At 35.9% G+C, this 8,774-nt stretch overlaps 1 pseudogene; it reads right to left on the bottom strand.

The window, feature by feature from the left end:
- Positions 1-937: 937 nt before the first annotated feature.
- Positions 938-3,141, bottom strand: LOC123613253 (high mobility group protein B1-like 1; annotated as a pseudogene).
- Between the last annotated feature and the right edge of the window lie 5,633 nt (positions 3,142-8,774).

Below are 8,774 nucleotides of genomic sequence, written 5' to 3'. Positions count from 1 at the left end.
TTGGAAAAATGCTCAGTTCTTCTGCCCATGTTTTTAATGGGTTGTTTGTTTGCTTTTTAATTGAAGTACAGTTGATTTACAATGTTATATTAGTTTCTGGTGTACTGCGTGGATGGACTTGGAGGGCATTATGCTAAGTGAAATAAGTCAGACAGAGAAAGACAAATACTGTAAGATGTCACTTACATGTGGAATCTAAAAAAATATAGCAAACTAGTGAATATAACAGAAAAGAAACAGACTCAGATGTAGAGAAGGAACTAGTGGTTACCAGTGGGGAGAGGGAGAGAGGAGGGGCAAGATGGAGGTGGAGGATTAAGAGATACAAAACAAACTATCAGGTATAAAATAAGCTACAAGGGTGTCTTGTACAATATGGGTAATATAACCAATGTTTTATAATAACTATAAATGGAGTATAACCTTTAAAAATTGTGAATCACTATATTGTACACCTGTAACATAATATTGTGTGTCAACTATACTTCAATTTTTAAAATATGATGTAAAATAAACACATAAAAGTTTAAAAAGGAGGCAGAAAATTTAAAAAAGCATTTATGAGACAGGAATTATAACATTAACTGCATATTTGATGATAATTAAGGGATTATTAGGTTTTTTAGGTGTGATGATGGCATTGTGGCAGTGTTTTCAAAAAGAGTTTCTATCTTTTAGACCTACACACTGAAGTATAAATACATATGTTATAAATAAAGTAGTATCTTGGATTTGCTGCAAAATAATCAGAAGAGGGAGGATGTATAACACAACAATAAATGAGTTGATGGCTATTGTAGCTGGATGGTGGGCACATGGAAATTGCAGTACAAGTCTCTACCTTTGTGTATAATAATAAATCCTTTTTTAAAGCTAAAAAAGTGAGTTGTGTACAGAGAGGGTGAATGCTTTTAGACAAGAAAAAACTAGAACGAACTTACTTATCATCATCTTCTTCATCTTCTTTCTCTTCCTCATCTCTTCATCTTCCTTCTTTTTCTTGCTTTTTTCAGCCTTGATGGCTCCCTTTTTTGCTGCTTAGGCCTATGCAGCAATATCTTTCTTCAGTTTAGTAATCTTTTCAGAAGTATCTTGTCATCTGCAGCAGTGTTGGTCCACATTTCTCAGTTTCTTTGCAGCATCACCAGTGGATAGGCCAGGAAGTTCTCTTTTGATTTAGGGGCAGTAGTCAGAACAAGAAAAAGACTGAAGCAGCCTCTTAGGTACATTAGAATCTTTGAACTTCTTTTTTGTTCCCCCTTTAGTCCGTCCATCCATCCTTCCTTCCTTCCTTCCTTCCTTCCTCCCTCCCTCCCTCCCTCCCTTCCTCCCTCCCTCCCTCCCTTCCTTCCTTCCTTCCTTCCTTCCTTCCTTCCTTCCTTCCTTCCTTCCTTCCTTCCCTTATTCCTTCCTTCTCTGCCTTTGATGTATCTTCAAAGTTTTCTTTCTCTTTAACAAACACGGTCTTCCATCTCTTTGGGCATTTTTGGAAAACTTTGAGAAGGTGACTGAAGCATCTGTGTACTACTTGTGCTCTTCCTGGCAAGTTTGCACAAAGAGTGCTTCTCAGTCTCTTAGGATGTCCTTTCCCATGTTCAGTTATTTTTCCTCTCTGAGTCACAGAGTCATCCAGTGCCTATCTGGCTCTCACTTGTCCTGGTGCTGTCTCTATGAAGCTCAGTGTATTGCAATGGCTGTCGATCTAGGATATGATTTTAATGATGATATAACACTAAGTAATAGAAGGCTGATGTAAGATATCACTTTTTTTTTAAGTTTGAGAAGTAAGACATGGAATTTTAGTTATGATATTTTCCCTAGTCTAGATCTAGATACATAATTAATGCATAGTTCAGACAGTTTAGTTTAAAAAGTGTAAGTATAATAAATAATTACAAATTTCTTCTACTCTCCAGTGGTAGAGCATTCCTATGAAACCTTTTATAAGCTAAAAGTGTGTAAAGTGAAGAATCTTTGTACATATCTTCCTAACAGATGCACACAGTAAATTGAGATAAATCCTAGATGTTGTAAATGTCCTTATTTTATTCTTTTTTATGGCTGAGTGGTAATTGTGTATATATACCACATCTTCTTTATCCATTCATCTGTCAGTGATATTTAGGTTGCTTCCATGTCTTGGCCATTGTAAATAGTGCTGCTATGAACATTGGGGCTCATGTTTCTTTTTGAGTTAGTTTTCTCCAGATATATGCTCAGGAGCAGGATTGCTGGATCATATGGCAACTCTATTTTTAGGACTTTTTTTTTTTTACAGTACTGAACTGTATTTATTAATAGTATAAGTTTACATCATCTGTTTACAGGATGAATCATCTGTCAGTATCTACATAGATATTGTCTCATATGACACAAACACTGCAGATGTTATGTATTAGTAACACTAAACATCAAAAATGAAAAGATAATGTGAAAAAATTCATAATTATTTACAAGTGTAACAATTCATGCATTGGTAACAAAGCAGCAGCAATATGATTCTTTATGGTGGCCTGGCATCATTGATATGATTGCTTCATGGTAGCCTAGCCTATACACTAATAAATGAATCATTGTAAAATGTTCATGGCATGTCATATTACAGTCATATTCATAATACACTATTAGAAACACTGCTACATTTTTAAAAAATCACTTCTCTGTGATCATAGGCTAACAAGCAATTTCTCCAATTACAAGAGAGAAAGACATACTGTATGGTAATGTAATTCTTTGAAAGCAAAGTTATAAAACAGTAAGAAAACTAACACATTAATTTTATATTAAATATCACTCACCTTCCACCTGTGTAAGGATAGGCTCCAACTTTAATACAAGTCTTGCACATGATGTTCTACATGATGAACACTTAGGGATGATGATGATAGCACAAAATGTCTACACAGTTACTGCCCCAAAGTTGCTAGATTTTCACATGAGCACACCCACGCACACATTCACAACAAATAAGTTTACTATGTGGCATGGTGTTTACTTACTATTCATTAAATGGAGGTGGACCATCATAAAGGTCTTCATCCTCACGTCTCCACACTGAGTCAGCTGAGGAGGAGGTGTGGGTGTTGTCTTGGGGGACAGAAGTGGAGGACATGGAAGGGGAGGCAGGAGAGGCAGGCACATTTGGTGTAACTTTATGGAAATACATTGTAGTTTCTGTGTGACTTTTCTGCTTTTTCACTTCTCTTTTGCTTTATGTTTCAGTGTCTGTATCATAGAGGAGCCATGTTGTAAAAGCCCTCAAAAGCAATCTTGAATTATTGGAAGGCTTCTGATTGTCTGATGTCAGTTTGTTTCCTGGCATAGTTTCTTCTATGACTTCCTCATGGTTCAGAAGCACTCATCTCTATCAAGTTGTTGTCTTTTTTTTTTTTTTTGTACTTTATGTATGTATTTTTTATTGAAGTATAGTCAGTTTACAATGTTGTGTCAATTGTCGTCTATTATCAATTGTCATCTGTTAGCCCTTGAATTTATGGTAGTAAATGATAAAATAGAGTCACATCCACATATATTTTATGCATTCATGGCATATCTAATTTTTTCTGAACTTTTTCTGAATTTTTAGGTTACTATGTGTGTTTTTTCAAATTGTCAAAAATATTTTTAAAAAATTCTACAATATATTTACTGAAAAAGTCCATGTATAAGTGGACCCATGTAGTTCAAACCCTGCTGTTCAACGGTCTCTATTTTTAGTTTTTTAAGGTACCTCCATACTGTTCAGTGGTTGCACCAATTTACATTCCCACCAACAGTGTAGGAGGGTTCCCTTTTCTCCACATCCTCTCCGGCATTTTTTGTTCGTAGACTTTTGAATGATGGCCATTCTGACTGATGTGAGATGATACCTCATTGTAGTTTTGATTTGCATTTCTCTAATAATTAGCAGTATTGAGCATCTTTTCATGTGGCTGTTGGCCATCTGGATGTCTTCTTTGGAGGAATGCCTATTTAGGTCTTATGCCTATTTTTTAATTGGATAGTGAAGTATCCTCATTAGTCAAGATATACCACTTTATTTAGTTCCTTTTTCCAGGACTCAAAGAGACCAAAGAAGAAAGCAAGCCAGCATGGAGCTCTCTCATAACTTGGGACTAAACAGAAGTTTAGATTTTTCTTTACTTCCTTAGAAGTTTAGATCTGGAATGGGATCTAGAAGCCCCCCTCTTCTCAGTCATCTTAAACTTAGCCAAGGACATGGTACATGTCTAATTTGGGTGTACCTACCTCAGCTTCTATTTGAGGGGTTTTGAAAAGTAAAATAATGTTTGGAGAGCCCAGGGAAATAGTTTATCTGCCTTGGCTTAAGGGTACCACAGATTAGCTTGATGTGAAAGTCTCAAAGATACTTTTGAGAAGTACATCCATCGGTCAGAAATAGTGCCACTTCTCTCTTGTAATTAACTCTGTATAAGAACTGTTTAGATTAAACTTTCATTTTTCATTCAGAGATGGCTCAGTTCCTCTTTGTTTGCTACTTCTTTGACTTCAGGTGCTTTTCTTGGGTTCTACTTTTGTTAGCTCCCTTACTAATAACATTCAGTGTACTAACTTTGCACCTTTCATTTAAAATCTATAATTACTTTCCAAAAGTTAATTATATCTCACAAATTCCCTGGCTTATGAGAGCTTTTAACAGAGAAGTTTATTTTTAAAGGCAGAGTCCAATGATTTCTGGCAATTTCAGATGAAGATTGCAAGGGAGATAGCTTTCTCCCACCTCATCAAACAACATGACTGTAAAAAAAAGATCTTTGTGTAGCAGTTGTGCATAGATTTCCTATTAAATTAAGTAGACCCTTTAGTCCATTGGAAAGGGGAGATGACTAAATAAAATGATATTGTCTGTTCCTTTCCTGCTTCCAAGGTAACCCAGAAAGTTATCTCCCCCCATCCAAATCAAAGGTTGATGACACCACTGTGATTGATGCCTTTTGTTCCCAGACCAAATTGTTTTTTATAACCTACCCCCTGCCAGCACTTTCCAAACTGCCACTGCCATCAGCTCCAGAGGGAGCCCCTTCCTCAGGCTTCCTGGCCAGCAGCTGCACTGTGATGGCAGGGAGCTCGGAATGGGAGGAGAAAGCAGCTTGCAGACAAATGGGCAGCTAATCCGACCAAAGCCCAACACTAGAACCATAAAAAAATTCCTCCCCCCACCCAACCCCCTTGGCTCATATGCATTTCTTGGCTGAAGTGGGGCTGGAATGCTCCTTGGAAGAGTTATGGCTTCACATGGTCTATCAAAGCAACCTCAATTTTTTCCCCTTTTTTTTTTCTTTCTCAAAACAATTCTGCTTAGCCAGCCTGATATTGTCAAATCACTACAGACCTTACAGGTATTAAAAGGACAATAAGGGAATATTATGAACAATTTTTTGTGAATAAATTTGACAATTTAAATGAGATAGACAAATCCCTTTCAAGACACAGCTACCAACAATGTGTTGGTATAATTTCTATAATTTCTGGATCTTTTTAAAAACTTTGTCATCTTTATTTGGATCTCTTACTGTTCAGCTTTTTAATTTTGAAGCAGCCCTACTGAATTTACTTAATTAGCATTCTCAACTGTTCTATAAAATCTGGTAATTTTTTAGCAGAAGTTTTCTAATTTTGGGATAGAGAGGGTTAAACTATTTTATAAGAATAAGCATCTCAGGGGTTAATAAATCTTATTTTAATCAGGATTATAAAATCCTGATCCTTCTGGGTGGCCTTTATGTTGGGGCCAGAATGACAACCACTCTATCTTTATCTAGTGTTCCTAGTCCTTGCGAATGTGAGAACATTTCAAGGAGTCTTTAGCATATACATGTGCACCATAAAATAGTTAGACACGGACCAATATAAAACAGTCAATCTGCAATGAGGTTGAAGGTTTGGAAACAAGCACATCCTTTTCAGTGGTGCTTGCTTTTATAATGTGTCATTTAGCAAATGGACTGTGAAGAATTAGTCATGCTAAACTTCTAACCATCTGATGACTGGCTACAGACTAAACATCCCAGTTGAAATTTTTAGACTTTAAAGCTTCAGTTTTTTCTTTCAAAGTTCAATTAAAATAAAATACTTTATCTACTAGAACCCCCAAGTTCTAGCCTAACTTGTTTGTACCTTTCAGAAATACAAGTTCAACACATAAGTAGCAAACCATTATGAGTTCCTTCATGCCCATCAGTGGTGGTTTGATAAAATGGAATATTTGAAACCACTCTGATTTTTGTGGAGAAACACAATACACTGAATTAAGTCAAAATATAATATTGTTAGGTCCATTGGTGAAATCACATTGTTACATTCCTCTTTCTGTTGCTAATATAGTAGGGCCCAACCTGAACACACTATTGAATATAGGAAGCCAGACAGTTTGTCTAGCTTCTTGTGGGTCTGAGTGCCCTCAACCTGCCCTCAGCTCTTTAGTAGTTAACTGGGTCTGAGGCCCGACCTGGGCTCTCCTGTCTCCATTCTGGCCTTTTCACTGGATTCCATGCCCTTGAATCTTCTTAGAATAATTTTCTTCCTCCTTATAGCTGTGTTATTTTAAAAGTCTCTTCATCTTTTTTCCTGCTCTCATCTTGACTGTTTTCCTTTATCAGTGAGTTTAGTATTCTTCACCTCTACATAAAAAGCTATAAAAATTTTGATATATCAATTATATCTCAATACAATTTTAAAAAAGATTTTGAAATTATGAAGCATGTCGCAGACTGAGAGTTAAAAACAGTGTGCTAACATGTTTTTTTTCCTGTTCTAGTTGTTCAGGGGACTCAAATAGGCATTGTCTGTACTGAAGACAGGTTTCCTACTTCCACAGTAGCTAGGTTTGAAATTAATTCTCATTGCTTCATGACAGTCAACAAATACTTATTGAGTATCTTGTGTATATGTAATATGGTGAGAAAATATTTCATATTTGTTAATCTGGCATTCAGGGCTCCCACAGACTGGCCAGTGCTTATTTTTCCAAACGTATCTCCCCATATCCTTCCTTTTGGATGCTGCTCTAGCTAAAATGGTCTGTTGTTCACCTTGCTCATTCCTAACTTTGTACATTTGCTAAAAGCCATTCTCTTCCTTTACTCTGCTTCCCTATATCGCAACCACTGAAGACTTATACAATGCTTACACAATTCCTAGCCTAGGAGACAATTTACTATAATTTTGCTCTAATACATGCTTGTCTCTGGTGCCTATGAACCACTGATGCTTAATTTTTTATTTCTTTGGTGCTTAATAATAAACTCCTTTGCTATACTATACTGGACAATATGGTGAAATGGTTTAGCATTTGGCCTTTGGAAACAGCAAAGCAGTTCTGTGTCATAAACTCCATGACTTCATAGCTCTGTAACCATGGAAAAATTGCTTAATCTTTCTGAGTCTGTTTACTCATCTATAAACTAGGGATGATAGTACCTACCTTACAGGGTTGTTGTAAGGATTAAATGTGATAATATATGTAAAATTACCTAAGAGTGCCTGGTGGCACAGAGTAAACACTCAGTTAATGTTAGCCATTATTATTTACCTCATATCTTTTTTTAAACTTATTTATACATGGATTACATTCCCATATTAATGGAAGGATTACTCTCTGTTGTTACCTATTATGTGCCAAACACTGTGCTGAGCTCTTTCACTTATGTTATCTTATTTAATTCTCACAACAATCTTGAGGTTAAAGTGATTTGATATAGTGGCCACATCTGGGAATTATTAGAGCCAGGGTTTTGAACTTAATTATATTTGGTTCCAAAGACTTTCTGTTATTTTATGGTGCTCTTTCACAGATGTAGGAAACTTCTTGCTTTTCTCATAGGGCCAACTAAGTGTTGTGTACAAACCTAGTTCATTCACTTAATAGATTTATTGTGTATAAATAAATGAAGTGGAAATTGGAGCTTTACTCAGTTTATGCTCTTGCTTTTTGTGGCTGACAATCATAGGTTCTCTTCTTCACTCAGAAAGTGCTTCCAAATCCCTTTTCATTCTTCATATTACTAAAAGCACTAATATATTTATTTATACTTACACTATATGCTTTTGCTCATCTGCTTAAAAAAGAACTTTACTAATTAATTTTAAATCACCTAATCCAACCCCTTTATTTATAGCTGAGGCAAATGAGGCTCAGGGTATCTAAGAGACATGCCCAAGGCCACGCATGAAGCTAATGACTGGCTTGTACTCAGAGTGCAACTCATTATGCCAGGAGCCCCTTGAGAAGAAGCACTTGAAAATATTGTCATAAGCAGTTAAAAACCTCCACCTGCCGTCTTTTTTGTGGTGGTAATTTCATAATAAATCCTTTAAAAATATAATGTACAAATAAGCACAAAATTCAAACTAGTGAAATCTAATCATAAGACTACATGAAGAACATCTGACTCTTGCTATTTTACAGGCTATGTATTTCTAGAAACCAGAAGTGGTTCTAATTTATTCTGCATGACAATTGGCATGGGATATCTTATGAAGGCAAGGACTGTAAGGATAGAAAAGCTTAGAGGCTCAGGATAGAATTTTAGAATTTGAAAAAAAATTTGTGAATATCTACTGCAATCTAATCAAATCTTTCCTTCTTTTTTATAATAAAGATTTTGAAGCTCAGAAAGTGGTTTGCATGGCATTACAGTAAAATCTGTGGCAAAATCAGCAACACTTTTCCTACAATGCCAAATTGCTTCTCTTGATTACCTCAAAATTAAATTGTGTTGCTTGTCACAGAAGGTTGCAGGAATAAATCCTTT

This window comes from Camelus bactrianus, chromosome 3, assembly GCF_048773025.1.
Source record: "Camelus bactrianus isolate YW-2024 breed Bactrian camel chromosome 3, ASM4877302v1, whole genome shotgun sequence".
Taxonomy (NCBI): Eukaryota; Metazoa; Chordata; class Mammalia; order Artiodactyla; family Camelidae; genus Camelus; species Camelus bactrianus.
This window is presented reverse-complemented; position numbering and strand designations above follow the sequence as displayed.